Genomic DNA, 19,408 nt, shown 5'->3' with positions numbered 1-19,408 from the left:
AATATGTGAATCTTTTCCCTTTTAATTTATGATTTACAGACTTTTTTATATTATGGCGCATTATTGAATGATATAAGTGTGTTTATATTTCTTTTAATCCGCATATAAAGACTTGAAAAAGTATAATTTTTTAACAACTAGAACTTGTGATAACATACCACATATTGTCTTTTGAAGTCATATAGAAGCATTAAAAATAATTTGGTCTTCCTTTTACTCAGCTACAACATATATTGAATTTGCTTTGATTATCGTGAATCATGCTATTGTTTACGAATAATCTTTGATAATGAAATAGTGAGAATACTAAATTTTATTTTCCCAACAGCATATATTTATATTACATTGTAAAAGAATAATGGGTGATTCTATGTTGAAATAACATTATTTCTTTGTGTTATGTCTATTTATGAATAAGTATAAGGTTAAGAGTGCTCACAGTGTATTTCTTTGTGAGAGGTATTTTATGAAATAATTAAATGAAAGAAAACAATTCAGATGAATTTTTAGCATTGAGTATGTTAAAATACTATATTAAAGATAAAATCGGAAATCACGTTAATGTTTGTCCCGGATTTTTATTAATGCCCTTTTAAAAACATTTTTTGTGATATTTTTTACCTTAGAAATCGATTTTGTATAACAAATTAAAAGTCATGGCAACGATGGTTTTTTTCTGATCGTTCTTTTTTTTGTAAAAATTCAAAATACCAATTGTTCTGCGCTATTAAAAATAGCATTTGTTCATTTTACATTGTCCAATAAAATTTTAAATCTTTTTTTATGTTGGTTTATCGAGTAGTGCAATTGACCTTTTTTCTCCTTAAACTCCTTTCTAATACAATCAATTTCTATACGATTTAAAAAGGAATTTGTATGATTTATTTAACCATGCGAAATAATATTCTTTTCTAGATAAATATAAATTCGGACCGGAAACATATTTTTTTACAATTAATTAATTTTCAATTATAAAATTTTTAGATTCATCTTAAATTTTATTATTTACAAGAAAATTGTTATTAATTTGAAATTAAAATCTTTCAAAGCAATCAATTTAATTAATCAATTCTCATTTCAAAAAGTTTAATTTTTCGGTTATTATTATGTTTTTAATGTTATAATGGCAATTTATTTAATAATTAAAATTTTTTTAATATGACTAGATGAAGAAATCGAATATTCTTAAATTCAATTTTTTCTATACTTTTCTCATATAATTTAATTTATTTGAAAATTTAATCAGTCCCATTAAATGAACGATAATGATCGCAAACGAGGACGATCAAGCTGGAACAGCGAGTCACGCGACTATAAGCGCACACCCCGCACAAACGATCGATATGACAACAAGTCATGGGGAAGTAACCGTCGAGACCGCGAGTCTGTTCCACCACCAAGCAATGAGCCAATAACCAATTTCATTAAAAATTTTCTTGATCCGTTGCCATCGAGTTTTATGAATGCGAATGAGTCAGAATCTTTTAGAAAGGCAGCTGGTATGGTGATAAAAGGATCTAATATACCGCCACCAATTCGCAAGTTTACGGATTTGTTGTCTTATAAGACTAAAACTAATTCCGATCATGAACTGTTTACAGATGAAGTGGTTAATGAATTTCAGCGTGAAGGATATACAACGCCAACACCAATTCAAGCTCAAGGGTGGTCTATGGCATTGAATGGACGTGACATGGTAGGAATAGCACAAACTGGATCTGGAAAGACGCTTTCGTTTGTTTTACCAGCACTTGTGCATGCAGCAGCGCAACCAGCATTAAGAAGAAATGACGGGCCGATTTGTCTTATTCTTGCACCAACCCGAGAACTTGTGCTACAGATTCATGAAGTGGTAGAAAAATATAAACGATTTTACAGGTTAGAATCCGCCGTAGTTTATGGAGGAGTTTCGTCTTATCCTCAGAAACAGAGTTTGAGGAGTGGAGTAGAGATATTAGTAGCCACGCCTGGTAGACTCATAGATTTATATGATCAAGGATGTTTTTCATTGGACAGAGTGACATTTATGATATTGGATGAAGCAGATCGAATGCTTGATATGGGATTTGAACCTCAACTGAAACAAATAATTCCAAAGACCAATATCTCAAGACAAACTTTGATGTGGAGTGCAACATGGCCAAAAGAAGTACGAAATTTAGCGGAAACGTATATGAAAGACTATGTTCAAGTAAATATCGGTAACACTGAATTACGGGCAAATAAAAAAATAGACCAGGTAGTCAAAATTGTTGAGAATAGGGAAAAAAGAGGAATACTTATTCAAACACTGAACGGCGAGGGTGTATTAAGAAATCAGAACAAGTTTATTGTTTTCTGTAATACTAAAAGAATGTGTGATGATCTAGAATACTTTCTAGGTGAAAAAAATTTCAAAGCCTCGGCTATTCACGGTGATAAATCACAAAATATTAGGGATCGGGTGATTACTGATTTTAAGTCTGGAAGAAAGAATATTCTTATTGCGACTGATGTGGCTGCAAGAGGATTGGACGTGAAAGATGTTTATATGGTTATCAATTATGATTTCCCTAAACAATGTGAAGATTATGTGCATCGGATTGGGAGAACTGCTAGAGGAGATTCCATAAGTGGAAAGGCGCTTTCTTTCTTTACTAATGATGATAGAAACACCGCCAAAGAGCTTATTAAAATTCTTGAAGAGTCTAAGGCTCATGTTCCCGATGGATTAAAATCTATTGTGCCAAGAGGAGGGGGTGGCAATTATGGTGGAAATAATAGATCTTTCAGGAGATGGTAATCTAAAATACTAAATATTTATATCTTATAAGAAAATATTATCATCAAGTATATTTTGCAGATCAAAAATGAAGATAAAAAAGTTGCTAAATGATAATATCAATCATTAAAATAGGATACGATAATTTTTTTTAACCATAACCCAAACCACGCTTGGGTTGAAATGCTGTCTTTTAAAAGAAGAATTGGGGTTGTACTATGATTTAAGTGCAATACATGATTCGCAATATTGCTGTGTTTAATAGGGTCCTTGGAAATCAGGTCCTAACATACTCTAGGGATAATTAAATTATAGATGATTATTATCACGATAATTCATTTCTATCCCTATAAATATTGTGAAAACAAAAACCCCTTTTATTTTATTTATATTAATATCCTAATTATTATTATTACAAAAATTTATTACTATGTCGCTATATATATTCTGAAAACAAAATTCCCCTATTCATCTATATATTATTATTATCGATTTCCTATTTATTATTATTACAAAAATTTATTACTATTTCCCTATATATACAGTGAAAATAAAATCATCCTTATTTATCTATATATATTATATATATATCGATTTCCTATTATTTATTATCGCGATAATTCATTACTACGTCCCTATAAATATTGTGAAAACAAAAACCCATATTTTATTTATATTAATATCCTATTTATTATTATTACGAAAATTTATTACTATGTCGCTATATATATTATTGTGAAAACAAAATTCCCCTTATTTATCTATATTATTATTATCGATTTCCTATTTATTATTACAATAATTTATTTCTATTTCCCTATATATACTGTGAAAATAAAAATCCCATTTATTTATCATCATCATCTATTTTTTATATACTATTTATTACTATCCCTATATATTGTGAAAACAAAAACACCCTATTTATTTATATATTTTCTATTTGTTATTACAATCAGAGAAGACACTTGAAATCATCTCATTTGAGAGAAGAAAAGCAGTTGATGATGATATATCAGGGGAAGGTGTCATAAGATGCATCAAGGAGTTGTTCAATATTCCCAATGGACTGACCACGTCTAAATAGATAAAATTGATGAAAATAAACTTAACCCATAAATAAATAAGATTGTTACAATATCATTTCTAATTCTCGAATGAAAGAGAGGGATTGAAAAGACTTCAGAGAGGAGAAAATAGCCGAAAGTATTAATAACTGTGCGCACGAGAGATCAAACAAGATGTGCTTGAGAATAAAAACAAAGATTATGACGAATAATTTGGCCCTAAAATAAATTTAATTGCATAATTATAGTGTGCGTTGACGGATTTGTTGCGGAAACGCTTTAATAAGGTGTCTGTGTCCCAACCACGACACACCCGCGCATTCATAATAATCTAAACAAAACGTGAAATACCGCAAGGGGTTGGTCTGTCGAAACTAGAAAGTAAAACCATAACAAGACTGATAAGCGAGAATAAATTAGTAGGTTGCTGTGCCAGACGCTAAGTATGAGCCCGAACATTGATTGAACCCACATTCGTAAAGCAAAGATATAGGTAAGAATAGATATAAGTGGTGGTACATAAATAAACAGCGACTTGAAGTAGATGGAATTACATCCCCCTTTATATCGACTACCGCCTGATAAAATAGGCCTAATCCACGGAGTGAAAACCGGGACAGGAAGGAATTATGAAAGATCACACGCGGGGTGCATCAGATAAGCAAAAGTTCTTTATATTCATAAGCGAACTTCCTAAAAAGAGAGTATACAAGAGTAAATAAATAAAAAATTAAGCGAATTCCATTCGAATTTTTTGCATCATTTATTATGATAATAAAATATATTTTATTCCCACATATTGTGAAAACAAACCCCCTATATATTTATATATCTTTCTTTTATTTTTACAAGATATTTTTATGGCCATTTTTTTGAACTTATGGATTTATATAAATTTATAGAGTAAAGCTAAGCCTTTATTTGTTTTAAATATTAAAATAGGTCTAAAACCATAAGAAAGTCGAAGAAGTACGTTATATCATTTTATTCCATACTATTAATATAAGTGACATATCTAAGATCCAACTTATTATATAATAATTAATTAATAAAGATTGAATTGTTCATAAGAATATTTATTGAACATCACTCACCCCCCCCCCATGGTGAGAATAAGTTTTTATATTTTTGCATTGAGTGGGATCATTGAATGTGATTATGAGTTTCATTATATATAATTCTTTCTGATTCACATTAACTTCTGCACACGACAATAATATTCGTATTAATTTATAATTTTAAGAAAACGATACACCTTCTTATGTTATTTTTATAGGCTAAGGCCCTATCATTACGCCATTCATATCAATAATTGTGATATATATGAAAGCAGTGTAATACTTTAAAATTTTCGATTTTCAAAGAATATAATCCTTGTGTAAATTTTCATAACCCCAATTATCCTTAAATTAATATAAACAAAATTGTCGGAAAACAGTTTGCTCCTTTATTAGTTTTCTTATTTTACTTTAAATACATTTGCATTAGCTGGGATTCTGTGGTTCAAAAAAAATATTGATTAGTCTTTAAATTGCATGACATTAGTATTTTATTTAAGAATATAAATGACTTTCTTCGAATCAGTTGTTGACAGCGGGCTAAGAAATTTCACTATAAACCCATAAAATTTCCTGGTTTGATTCCTTTGGCATCTATTGATGTCTATTTTAGGTGCAATATATTATCCCTATGATATAAAAACATTATTATATTCGTAAAAAAATAAAAAGTAACTGTATGTTTTTTCACGGTTTTTAAAGGAAATCTGTTTATAAAAGCTTATATTCACACATAACATATAATTTAAATTCCATTGGTATAATTATACTCTGAATTATCAAAAAAACCAAAAAAATTATTATAACTTGTTTAATACCAGTTAAAAACATATACTCTGTAAAAATCTTACTTTTATATGGAATTAATCAGTAAAATATATTTTCTGGATCGATAAGGTTTGTCTGCTAATGCACCAGGCACTCTGTATAAATAAAAAAAAGGAGCTATTAAAATATAATCAATCGCTTATTTTATTCTCAAACAAGAATCATAGTTTACGAACAAAAATCAGAACAATATACAAATATTCAAGATGATTCAACCAGGTAGATAATGCGCTTCAAATTGACCAGAGACCATATAAAACATATAATATCTATTTTTATATTATTATAAACTCATATTATTTCATGCTCTATATATTTTACGCAATTAAAATTTTAAGGATAGTGAAAGTTAAACTTTTTAAAATATTTTTGTAAACTAGATTTATGATAAAATTTCTAAAATCCAACTTCCATAAACTATTTTTTATTATAAAGCTTCACTAAATTAACAACCGTTTCCCTATTTATGATAAAATTATTCGCTGCGGGAAATTCAGTTATATAATTTAATAGTATATATCGCATGAAATGAAGAAATCCTGCTAGAATATTATAATAAAACTACACATTCAATTACATATTACACTTCATCGTATGCAATAATGATTGTTCTTACATATATTTGATATATCATAAACTTGCGTGCTCATCAATATTTTTCTGAATAGCTTTAGTGACTGTGACCATGTGATGTAAATTTCTGATCTCGAAAATCCAATATAAATTACTATGTGCATCAATTTCCTGCGCTAAAACATTTAAAAATTACCAAACAAGTAATTAATACCACCCGGCTGAAAAGTTATACAGCAAACACAGATAGACAGATCCTCAACATGATAAAATGTAATAAAACAAACAAAATCTTGATTTTAGCGCATAAAAAAAGACACATTTCTCGAATTCAATGGCAAATAATATAATTAACTGTTGATAAGGAAAGCATTGCCTTTCTAAACCAGTGAACTAGGATAAATTTATGTTCTTCTTATGATTTTGGATTTAATGATACTCGTAAAGTCCTGAATACAAAGAGAAGGTAATTTTCGATTCTCGGTATTACAATTAAAGAACGCAGCCTTAAAAACATAGAAAATAACATTAATCATAACAAAACACCAGGATGAATAAGTCTTGAGATTAGAAGATATATTGAGGTGGACTGTAAGGATGATTTGCTTAAAAAGTATACAGAAAATCTGTAATATAGAGAAATCTATAGTTTTACTTGAACAAATTTAAACAACTAACAACGAAATTAACCCTTTTAAAAATAGTGTATACAGAAAATCAGTACTAAAGATCAATCTAAAGTTTTACTTGAACAAATTTAAACAACTAACAACAAAATTAACCCTTTTAAAAAAAAGTATACAGAAAATCTGTAATAACGATCAATCTAAAGTTTTACTTGAAACAATTTAAACAGCTAACAACAAAATTAACTCCTTTAAATAAACTACCCACAGAAGTAGAGATGGTTATTTTATTTACAAATAATAATATCATACCCAAATCTTTCAATAAAATACTTGTATATTCGATCAAAATTATAACTCAATACAAAAATAAATGGATTCGGACCTGCATCAAAACTATAGAAAACTTCAAATTTCTCCTTATTCAAATCAAAAACCGCATCAACAATCTCCATACTCTTTTCCGTTAAATATAAAATTGGTGGATATGAATCAAGGCAAGTAGCATGTATCTCATTTGCTTCTTTCATAACCAATACGCCTAAATTTTCAAAATCCTTTTCTCGAACATACCTTATCGCCTGTGAGATCTTATACGGAACATTTCGTATTCTTTCTTTAATAAAGTTGCTCGTTTCCATAGTACGTATCATTCCCTCTGTACTTCCAACTTTTTTGACATCTTTAGAAACTACTATATTAAATATTTTAAGGTCTTCCCATTCACCAATTCTACAAACATCTTCTCCGTCCCATAAAACTATGCCATCTAATATACTTCTGCATGCACTTCCTGATCCTAAACGTGCAAGTTCACAAATTTTACTTTCTTTTAAGTTTGTTTGGAAAAAGACGTCAAGTGCTTTTACCAATGCAGAATATCCCGATGCAGAAGATGCTAATCCACATGAATGTGGAAATGTATTATCTGATTCAATTTGTATTGGATCGTAAATACTGCTTATTTCTCGGAAATATGCTATTAATTTCTTCATTCGATCTTTTATATTTGTTTTGATTCCATCTAGGATAAAAATATCCTCGTTCGACGTTTTATTAAAATAGATTATTGTCTCTGTTTTGAGAAAAGGTAAAGATATTGATATAGAGGCATTAATTGGTATGTTTGTTTCAATATTCTTTTTTCCCCAGTATTTTATTAAAGCTATGTTCGAAAACGAATGAGACTTTTGCATCTTAGTCATTTTTTAGGGATACGTTAAAACGATAATATTATATAAATTGATCGAAATTATAAAAAAAATAGAAAAAGGTTTTTTGAATACTGAAAATAATAATCATAGATTAAAAGCAAGGAATTTGCACTAAATAATAGATCAATAATGATTAAATCTGATCAACATATATATTTTTGATAACTATAAGATTCCACTGAAAATTCATAGATGTGTCACAGAAATATTGTCCCTTTATCAAGGCCAAGAAGATAAAATAATAGAGCATGATTTATCGAATATTTAAAATTATGCATTATTAAACAAATATACATTAATCAAGTATTTTATGTTTTAAAGTTCTTTATGATAAATTATTATATTTATCACAAGATTAAAGGAATTTTGAAACCTAAAATTATCTATGATAGGACAATTAACTCTATTCTATATAATATCTAATATTTTCCGATATTCTAGAAGTTACTTATAAAAAAACGTGCATTAAGAGTATTTATTTCTAAAGTTAAGTTGAATAAAAATCCATTGTGAATCTAAATAAATCACTTAGCTCCCATATGTTCAAAAAAACTACAAATATTTTTATAAGATTTATATAACTCCTTTTTCCACGCCAGGTTCTAGTATTGTCGCTTGAGCATATGAATTAATCACTTGATATATTTCTAAACCTTTAAATTTGAACTAATATAATTTTGTCAAATGACATTTTGATTTGTAATTTTTTTTGAAATAAAAATATAAATAATTTTTTATATCGTACCTTTCATAATGATATTTTAAAGGAGAAAATATAAATATCTAGAGATTATAATTTTCGCGGTTAAATCATCGAATTTTCATTATTATATTGTGTTTATTTTGCCTCATCAATTTTTATTGCGGCAAAAGATTACAAAAACGAACATTAAAAATTACAAAATATGCTGTTTTAAGTTATTATTTGCTCTAGTTTGCATATTAACATAAATATATGACCTTTTAAAATTTAATATAAGAAAAAATGGATCTAGAAAATATTCTAAATTTCATAAATGGATATAATGAATATTTTATTTTATTCTAGGCAGATTCAAACCGACTTGTTATAAAATAAATTGAATTCAGACTTTACAGCGAAAATATGTGTTTTATTGACCCTCTAAGCGAGAATATAACAGAAATATATGTATAAATAATAAACAGACATAATATATAATAACCACAAAATAAAGTAGGTTTTCAAACTTTCTTGCCGCGTATCAAATCAAAAATTAAGGTTTTATCACTATCATAGTTGCTAATATGTGATATTTTGTTTCACATTTAATATTTATTGTAGAAAACTGTATTTTTAATAAAATTATATAAATTTTGATTTATATGTAAACATTATTGTGAAATGATAAATAAATTACAGTAAAATATTAATTTTCGTGTTTTAAGGATAAAGGAACCAAATTTATATACCTATTCATTTTTGTATGCGAAATGAATTTTTTAAACTTTATAAGATACAAAAATGTATCTATGTAATGTTAAATTGTTTATATTAATTATCTAAAAAACAAAATTATTGCATTCTCGCAACTTATGAATAAAAATAATTGCTGTTTAAAGGCACATTTACATCCAATTACTCAATCTATTGATATTATATACATCAAAAACACAATAATATCTTCGATTATTAAGGCAAATTTTTGAAATACCATACTTCATAAATTTTAGGAAAAAATTATATATCTTTTTTTTTCAAAAAGGGTGAATTTGCCATTTATTTACATGTTAAGTGTTAGTTCGGTTTGGTAGTGCATATTATATGTGATATAATGAATTTTTTTTAATATTATGGTGTTAAATTTTATATTGTGTAGTTTCTGGGATATCGCCTTCATTCAAGAACTATTTCTAATACATATCTTTTTATCATTTAATTATACAAATTGTAGAAAAATTATGTTCATATGGTCAAACTATAGGATTGATAAAAATCCTTTAAATAATAAGTCTTGAAAAAGGAGAGGGTTCAAAAATTTTAAGAAAAGAGGATATAACCAAGAGAATAAATATGATGTGTGCATGGAAATAAATCAAGCTAAGCTTATAGAAAAAAAAATAAAATTCCAATTCCAAAATTAACTCATGCATAAAATGCAAAATCATGTTTCTGGAAAATTTATTTCCTTTTTCAGTCCTTAGTTTCTATACATGATGGATAATTATGTATTTATAAATGGAATCTATCTCAATACTAAAAAACCTTTTGAAATCTCGGCTCAACGATAAAAATATAATTTAAACCATTTATATGAAAGAACTTTTTATAAACTTAAATAAACATAAATAAAGCTTATATAAAAACCAAGATAATTTCATTAGATCACATATCTTGATCAAAGTATTATACTGGATTATTTCATTCGTACTAAATAAATTTAAAGAGGTGAATGAAATTTCTAAGAAACTTGAAAATAAATCCATTTTGAAATTAATAATTATTAAAATGTTTTAAATAGATAATTTATTTAACATCCCGTATTCTATTATTATCTTTGTTAAATATTAAACAAAATTGTATCATTAGAATATAAAGCTGTAGAATTTATGCCTGGAAATGTCTTTTTTTTTGACATAATCATGACGGAAATCCTCAATAAAGACATTTAACAGCGAAAAATATTTCGAAAAAACCTAAAACGAGCTTAAAATATTTTGCGTCAAAATACATTCAATGAAAAGGTTAATGCAACTTAGTAAATTAAAAGAATAGTAGTATTGTATCTGTATGGTTTACCTTTCTTAGTATTTTATAGATGATAATTTATAATATTTTATTTATTTATATAAAATTTTAAGATAAAATCTATATAGGCATCTAATAAGCATATATTTGGTTATTTGCTTGTAGTGGGACTGCTGAAAAAATACAAAAAATCATGTATTCTGATAGGTTAAGCAATAATGTAGGATCATGTGGCTTTAAAAGCCAATATGATTATTAATTATAAATCAATTAAAAAATTTGCTTTAATGATAAAATAATTGTGAAAATGTAGAAAGAGACCGCTTAAATATTCATTTTTTTATTCTATAACCGAAAAAATTACATCCAAAATATTTTTTTTCGATCCTGCTACATATATACCCCTCTATTGTTTATTTTAGGTTTTCTATTTCCTCTACTGTTCGAGAAACGCTATATTGCCTCATTTTATACAATAGAATTTATGAAACCCTGTTTTGTATATATATAATAGTTACTATAAAGTAAATATATAAATTTTTATAGCATAGAAGCGCATCTATTACACATTTTTACTCTCCCCTAGTAAAAAAAAACTAGTGCTTCATATATTTAAGGGGATATAACTTCTGTATATACCCACGTGCAATAATAATATATTAAAATAAGTGCTGTACCATGATTTACTCACGTTTAGCTGTTTTTTATTGTTCCTAAATTTGTTATTCTGCATATTGAACTTAATATTGGGTAATCTAAAAATTAGTGAAATTCGTCGATTAGTTATGGAAAGAATATATATTATTATATATCATCTCTTCTAAATTATTAGGAATGCATTTTTTTTCTAAAAGTTTCTATGAAACACAATAAGAACGTATTAGGGTAGATTTTATAATCTATTGTGATAAAAAGATAGTATGATCTTCAAACTGACCTGTCAATATGAAATATGCGATTAAAAACAAAGAAAGGATTTTAAATGGTTTAATGTTCAATAAACTAATATTTTTTAACTTTATTATCTTTCCTTGAAAGTTCCATGTTCTTCCTCGTGACAGTTAAAAAACTAAATATTAAGTTTAGATTAGCTTATAGCTTATTTCAAAAATAATTTATCTTAAATTTAAATAGGTTAGTTTTCTACCTAAGTAAAAATTTATTTTTCCACTTATAAAAAATTTGCTCGTACAATTTTTAGTCTTATCGCATTTAGATTCTTCCCTAATGAATCTTCTCCTTTTAAAACTTATTAGTAAAAGAGTCTTCTGTAATACTGTTATTTGTGCACATCTTTAGTTTTAGAGGGCATTTTATACTCTTTAATATACAACTTATAGTATTTCGTGACCACACCCTCACAAGATTGATATATGGTGATTTTTTTTATATTATCCTGTAAATCAGAAAGAACCCTTTGGAAATAAAATTTATTAGCACAGTTTCTCGTTTAATAAAATTTTCAAGCAATTGATACTATTAATTCCGATTATAATAAAGTGATCGGGGTTTTTTATATGAGATATAAAGATATCATGTCGGTATCTGAAATTTCGATTCATACTTATATACCGAAATTATACTATATAGATATATGTTTATTGCATATAATTTCTTAAACCGAATTTCTTTGCTTTTTTCTTGGCCATTTTTATAGTGTGCTCAAAGTTAAGGGATTTGATCTTTTCACATATATTTTATTAATAGTTTTAGCGCAAAATTCATTTGTATATGTTAGAAATTATTTTTATTACAATAATTGAGAAAATCTGGTCTCTTAAATTTACATTTTACGAAGATTTTCATTAAATAAAGGACTAAGGCATTGAATAATTTATATTTGCAAATTAAATAATAGTTATTGTTCAATATGAATAAACAAAGTAATGATTCACAAAAAAAAATATTCTTTTGATGAAGATAAGTTAATTAAAAATATATTTTAATGCATTAAATTTATGTTCAAAAAAGTAATGACTTATGAAAAAAACTTCTTTTGATAAAAATAATTTAAGCAACAACATATTATATAGCATTCAATTTATGTTCAAAAAAGTAATGATTGATGAAAAAAACCTTTTTGATAAAAATAATTTAAGCAACAATATATTTCATCACATTTAATTCATTTTCAAAATGATATTTTATGGTTTAGGTGACAGATGCTATTAAATTACTGCATTAACTTACCATCTTTATTTAAAAAAATGATAACAATGCTTAGTTTTTTTAAATCAATGATATAATTTGGTAACATATTTATTTGCAATCAAAGGATTTAAATTTAAAATATTAATTACGAGGGTAAAAATTAAAAATTCATTTCAATACATAGAACATGCAATAACTTTGCATCTTCCCGAAACTCTTCCTTGAATATTTATATTCATTCTAGCCTCAGGTAAATAAAAATAATTTATAATGAGTGAAATAGCTCTTAATTTTTAAAAAAATATTTTACTAAAATTATCTAGACTTCTTTGTAAATTTAAGTATAAATACAAATATATAACACCAATATTTATATTTACTACGTATTTTAAAAAAAGGTCTAATTTATATAATTTAAGAGTAGTCACATTCATGAATATTCACGTCAAACTAAAATTACACTGCCAGAAAAATTATTTGATTATATCTGATAAACCCACAAAAATTAAAATATACAGAGAATCATATGCAATTTAGAATGAAACATTTTTTTTTCAGGCACATGGGAAAGAAATTTAAGATTTTGAGGAAAATAATAAATTTAATTTGTTTCTTGATTTTTATTCCCCATACCATGTTATTTAATGAAAGCATTGCTGACGAGAATGCATATTTCGACGAGAACGACGTAAGATCTGTAAAACAACACTTCGATAACAATAAATTTACGGTTCAAGAAAGAATTGCAAAATACAAATGTTTACTTGTGTGTAAAGAAAGAAATAATATCGTTTCGGAAGAACTTAACCAAATGATCAAGATTAATAAAGAGGCATTGCAGAAGATAAAAAATAAGAGAATACAAATTGAAAAAGAAATTCGAGAAAAATCCATTTCGATATATAAAAGATCCAAAGAGTTAGAAAAAGAAAAATGTGCAGCTGAAAAAATGAACGAAGAAAACATTTATCTTCGGGATGCTATTTCAGAACTAGAAGTTTTGAGAAATGGTTTGAAAGAAGAAATAGAGCACGATGCTCTTATAGAAGGAAATATTGAATCAATAATCGAGGGAAATAATAAATTAAACAATATCTTACAAGCATTAGAAAATAAAAATAATGATAAACTTGAAATGGATTGCAAAATGAAGAAAGCGGCCATAGAAAAAATTGAATCATCAATGGTTAGAAATAAAGAAGAAAACGTAGTATCAGATTTATATTTTCTTTATTCACAAAAAACAAAACTGATTCAAAGAATGACAAAATGTAGAGTGGAAAAACCTTTGACTATCAAAAATGGGTTCAAGTTTCTTTTTGTTGCTAAAAATATCACACTCTGGATTTATATTACTAATGATATTTTCACAAGAGTGGAGGTAATGAAGCCAACCGAAACACCAGAAAATTTAAAAGAAGTTATTGCTAAAGCAATAGAAATTAACAATCCAAAATTTTTGATTTCACATATAGCGTTTAATTCATTTTTCTGATATAATTTAGTTGTCGTATACACATTTTTTCCATTTAATCTCGATGTATAAATTAAAAGCTAAAAACAAAAAAATTCATTCATCGAAATATTTTTCGTTAAAATTTGTGTTTATAACTTATTTATGACTTTTAATTTTTTTTTACAAGGAAAGAATTTATATTCATTTGTGAGATAGTATTTGATTTGAAAGTTTTATTTGCATCACAAACATAAAAACTCGAATTTGATTGTGTATGATCTTGTTTTATATATGATTATTAAAATCAGCAGTCCAATACTATTCCTTTTCCATAATCAATTTAATATTCTGTTATTTTAATTAAAATATCATTAAAGTAGTTTCATGTGCGATATTAATTAAGGCTAACATCGCTATGCTTTTAAAACAATAAAATATTTTTCAATCGAAAGTAACGTGCCTTGAACAGTCTAATTAATCTCTATTTATAAAAATATTGTAAAGAGAATCAATTCTAATATCAATCACTTGTAAAAAATTGAAGGGCTGTTTTTTTTTACAAAATATATTCACTATTACAAGGAAACACAATTTTAATTTAATTATGCTGCCAAGACTTATTATTGACAGAAAAGAAGAGTTTTTTATTTTTTAAACTTGCTATAAAAACCTTTTGATCTTGTTTTAAATCCTTAAACCATGTACTTTCAATACAGTTATTAAATTAGCATCTCCAAATTTTGTCAATATGCCTATTTTGTCATTTTTTAATTATAATTACACAGAAATATAAAAACCAATATCAAATTTAATGTAAATATAAAAAAAATATGTGTTTATTGTAATCATATAAAATACTTTACCATGGTTAAAATTACGATTTTTTATGGGAATGTCTTTAATAACAAAGCCTATGATAGATTATAAAATTCAATTTGTCTTTACATTATCTAAATTTAATTAAAAAAATATTTCAAAATATCTTAATTATATCTGTAACCATTATACAAACATACTATGTGCGAATTCAAAACACGAAAAAATTATATATAAAAAAAACATCTTTTTGTTCATAACACCATACATATAAAAAGGCGATTTTACGAAGATGAAAAATCAAATCAACAAAAAAAAGTTATCTAATCAAATTTAGTATGTTTAAATTCACATAAATAATAGTAAATTATAAATTAATGGGTATTGGGGGTATAAAAACATCAACATATACGGTGTTTTTTTTCGTAAAAATATTGGGTATTTGTTAACCATATTTAAAAAAAGGCATTCCCGGAATAAGTTTTATATTCGAAAATTATATTTTGTGTCTTTTAACCTTTATTTACACTAAATTGTTTTATATCATTGAATATAGTATTTCTGATGAAGATTCTTATTATATACGCGGATATCGAATCCCAACATTTTAAATGATTTCGATCTATGTTTAATGGTTAAAAGCCAAATATTATGCAAACTAAAATGCATTCTAAAGCGAGAAAAATTTGGTCCCAAAATAAATTATTGATTTTTAAAGTGGTTTGAAATTCAAAACATATGGTCTTTATGAAGATATCTATTCTGCATAAAACACATAAAATAATAGATTGCCCTTGAGTTTTTTATTTACATCATTTTACTACTTTTTAATATTTTTTGCGCATGTTTTTGTTATTACATAATTCTGGAGATAACAAAAAAATTATGTTGATTAAAAAAAAACCCAAAAATACATTTCTCATGACTTAAATTTAACTTTAGGAAGTTTAATCTAAAGAATTTAATTTAAAAAAAAAATATGTAAATGAATCAAAAACGAAAAAAAAACAACTTTTTTTTGAAGATAATATAATTATGAATTATTTTACTTTCTTACCGATTATCAAAGAGGCACGCTTTATATATTTCTTGAAATCACAAAAAATTACATATCTATTCTTTCAAAAAATCTTGAGATTATCATATTCACGTGGTACTTTAGATGTAAAAGATAAAGATGACGCAAAATCCACCTGTTTTTCCTGATTATATGGATAAAACGAGTCTAGCGATGGAAATGTGCCATTATTTCGTTAATTTTAGCGGGTTTCTTAAAGAATATATGGTATTGTAACAATAGATTTTTGATAATTTACTAATTAATATGATAAATGAATTATCTACAAACTAGACAGTTATACAGAAATATAAACTAAATGCAAATTTATAGTTTGATCAAAAAATTTAAGAGCAAAATCTGTCTTTTTTTTCGAGAATTATCTGATTTTCCTTTTCAAATCGATTTACCATGATGTACTAAAAACGCAAATGTGGCTGTAGATTTGAATATAAAGAGATAGTACATTTGTTCATGTTGAGATTTGGTGCAATAATAATAGGTTCATTAACTTAATAATGGATTTATAAATAGACAAAGTTTCCTTTAAGTAAAAACTTGTTAAAAAAAGCGAAATATTTGCGAATTAGTTTCAGTAAAATCAAAATTTTCATTGATGTGTTTTTTATCGCCCTATTTAATACAGTGTTCAGAGAAACTTGTTTTTAATATGAAATTCTCAAGATGCTTTTTTTTTCTCTGATGGAACGGAACTGAATATTTAAATTATTTTAGCACTTACTTATGAGATATTTTGTAGTGATAAAGTTTTTGACCCCAATAATTCAAAGGACAGTTTTAATTATCTTGAATTGAGATAAATTCAGTGATAGAAAAATATATTAACCTAAAATGAGTCCCCGAACAGTTAATATTGGTATACTTTCTTAGTCTATTTTTTACAAAAAAAAACCTTGTCATTGTGAATGAAAGATTTATTCTGTAGCTAAGACACGGATGTAATTTATTGTAAAGCAACAAATTCTTTTTATAAATATATAATATCCGTTTAGATCATCTTTTTCTTTCTTTAATTCAGTAATTATACATCCGTTCAGTACTTTATTTTTGTTTGTAGTAAATTTCTTAATTATGTTCTATGCAATTTATTCAAAATTTTAGAAAACATTTGTCTTGTGTAAATCAAGCTATTCGTTGTCTAGGGTGAAATCAGCAGCAGATTTGTCAATTATGATAAATTTTACGCTTAAATATAATATTGTTGTATATAGCTTTAAACCGATTATTATTGTGATCCATTGATTTTCTAAATTCTGTATATTTAAATTTTTCATCATATAAATTGATAGATTTTTAAACTATTTTGCCTTTAGTTCTTAATAATTTATGAATTACTTTATTTTATTATTCATTAAATTTACTTAAATTTCAATTTTTATACTTTTTACCAATTTATCATTAAAGTAAATGAGAACATGTCCACTTCACCCTGAATAGAGAGAATACATACTTTTTTGATTTTATTGATAATATTCTTTCGAAATTTATAGCTTCATAAACATTTCTGTAGTCATTTTTATTACTCATATGCACAATTTAAATTTACATGAAAAAATTTCTCGGGTTGTGGTTTGTAGTAAGAGATATATCAAAATTTTATTGTTCTACTCATTCAATATTTATTATTTCAAGTCTACAAAGAATAGCATTGAGAAAGCCACTTCAAAGTATAGTCTTGAGCGTAGAAGATTCATGATGAATATTGTAAAGATGATTAAATTTAAATAAGTATAAATCAAATCTGTTTTTTGAAGAATCTAAAATTTTGCCCAAGCAAACATTGAATAAAAATTTACCCTTAAATTAATAATAGAATTACAAATCTAAGTTTTATAGATGTCGAATTTTCTTTTAAAGGAAATCTTAAAGTTCAATTAATAAAATATTATCTATCTGTTACATACTCCTGATAACTTCCTATATTTATATAATTATTGTGAGAATATGAATAAAACAAGCGACTTCGATATTTTACTAATCTTCTATTGTTACTGCTCGTGATACAATTTCATTTAAATTTTTTTAGAACGTTGTAAAATCGCTTTTTTAATTCACTGGGTTTCTAGGGGGAAACCTTGTGTTATCGAATTTTTTCGAGAAGCAAAAATACACATTACGCGTGATTTTTAATGATTAAAAAAATTATTTATTGCAGATAACAAATAGCTACATTAGACAGCGGGACAAATTTTTATATGGAACATGTTAAACAAAATTTCGTACGACAAATGTTAGAAAAATTGATGTAGCACTTGTAATCATTTGGTAGATACACTCAGGTTTATAGTTGTGTGAAGATGAAAACCGGCTTCTTCAAGAATCAAAGATTTTCCAAAGTGATATTTGAAAATTCACGGATCAGTTTACCCTTATGTTTTTGTTACTTAATCTGTTGCGCTCTATCCAAAGGTTATGATACCTTTTCTTGCGCATTCTATTTATTAAAATGTTTTACATACTAAGTAAATCGAAGATAATAATAAGACAATAGGGAATTTTGAAACTTTTTTAAGAGTAGAGTAAATATTCTGATTGTGATTCATTGCAATTTAAAAATAAAATTAGACTTGTGTATTCTTATCGTGTGACTTTTTACTTAGCTTTTTTAACTCAATATACTTTCCGTAAATTTGTTTTAATATTTAGCCTATAATAGTGGTAAATTTGACTTCGCTGATGTGAAGATCTTCCATTAAATTATTTATTTTTATCGCATTTGATAGGAAACAGCAACTTTTAAAAAAAAAAATTATTTTTATTTTTATTGCTATCATTTTATTTGTTTGAATATTCGTATTTTTCTGTGGATCATAATTTTTTAAAAGAACTATTTTATCTATATATACAAAACTCAATTTTACGTCAAAAAATTTTAGCTCTTAAGCTTAGACCAATAATTTTCATCGGTAAAAAAAGTCGTATCTATATAAACTTTATTTATATCTTACATTCTATTTTCACTGATTTAAATATTGTAAAATCGGTGAGATGATTCTAATTTTAAAAGAAAAAATTAGAAAATACAAATATCTATAAAAATAGGAAGATCATAATGATTAAAATGTTACGTGTG

General features: G+C 25.8%; 1 pseudogene; it reads left to right on the top strand.

Moving 5' to 3' along the window:
- Positions 1–1,255: 1,255 nt before the first annotated feature.
- Positions 1,256–2,782, top strand: LOC147078224 (uncharacterized; annotated as a pseudogene).
- Positions 2,783–19,408: the final 16,626 nt, after the last annotated feature.

This window comes from Rhyacophila brunnea, unplaced genomic scaffold (genome assembly GCF_057557595.1).
Source record: "Rhyacophila brunnea isolate RB1 unplaced genomic scaffold, BYU_Rbru_1.0 scaffold_116, whole genome shotgun sequence".
NCBI classification, from domain to species: Eukaryota; Metazoa; Arthropoda; class Insecta; order Trichoptera; family Rhyacophilidae; genus Rhyacophila; species Rhyacophila brunnea.
This window is presented reverse-complemented; position numbering and strand designations above follow the sequence as displayed.